Raw genomic sequence first — 1011 nt, 5'->3', positions numbered from 1 at the left:
GTGAGCCCGGTAGTTTGTCTTGGCCCCCGCTAAGTACCTATGTTTAGAGGTGGTGTTGGACAAGTTGTGTATTATGTTTGAGCTTGACTCATCTATGGTATTTATGTATCATTTCTTTTTTTTTCTTGCACCCTTAGTCCCGATTTCCCCCTTGATTATGCTTATCGCTTATGGTCATTTTAATTGCTTTCGCGACCAAGGATGTGTAATGATACGCTATGAGGCTTGTTTGGGGTTACTTCGGGTTCCCCATTTGCCGGTCACGTCTAGGCCCTAGGCTTGGGTCGTGACAAACTTGGTATCAGAGCACTAGGTTAATATATCCTCGGAGTCCAACACACCGCGTTGATTAGAGTCCGATTCATGGTTGTGTTGTGCACCACAACTATGAGTAGGAGGCTATAAGACGTTTTAGGAAATGTTTCCCTTCTCCTTGTTCTAAGTCGTGCTATAGAGTTGAATTAAGTTCTTCCCTAACGGTTGTTCTTTGCTATGCTAGATCATGCCTAATACAAGAGGAAGACGACCCCGCGTACCCGAGGAGAAATCGACCAATGGGGATCTTCGGGATGCCCTTACTTTATTTGCACAAGCTATGGCTAATCAAGCCAACCACAGGGCCCAAGCCCCTCAGGCTCCTACCCCGGCATCTCGGGTGAGAGACTTCGTGAAGATGAATTCCCCGGAATTCTATGGGTCTAAGTTAGATGAAGACCCTCAAGAGTTCATTGATGAAGTCCACAAGATATTAGCTATCATGGGCATGAGGTCAGAAGATAAGGCGGAGTTGGCGGCCTACCAACTAAAAGGGGTGGCCCAAATATGGTATAACCAATGGAAGGAAGAGAAGGGGGCAAACTATGTGGTGCATTAGGAAGAGTTCAAAACGGCTTTTCTTAATCGATTCTTTCCTCTTTAGCTTAGGGAAGCCAAATTGGTGGAGTTCATGAATTTAAAACAAGGGTCTATGAGTGTGAGGGAGTATGCCCTCAAGTTTAACCAACTTTCAAG

Source organism: Solanum stenotomum, chromosome 4, assembly GCF_019186545.1.
Source record: "Solanum stenotomum isolate F172 chromosome 4, ASM1918654v1, whole genome shotgun sequence".
In the NCBI taxonomy this organism is placed as follows: domain Eukaryota; kingdom Viridiplantae; phylum Streptophyta; class Magnoliopsida; order Solanales; family Solanaceae; genus Solanum; species Solanum stenotomum.
This window is presented reverse-complemented; position numbering follows the sequence as displayed.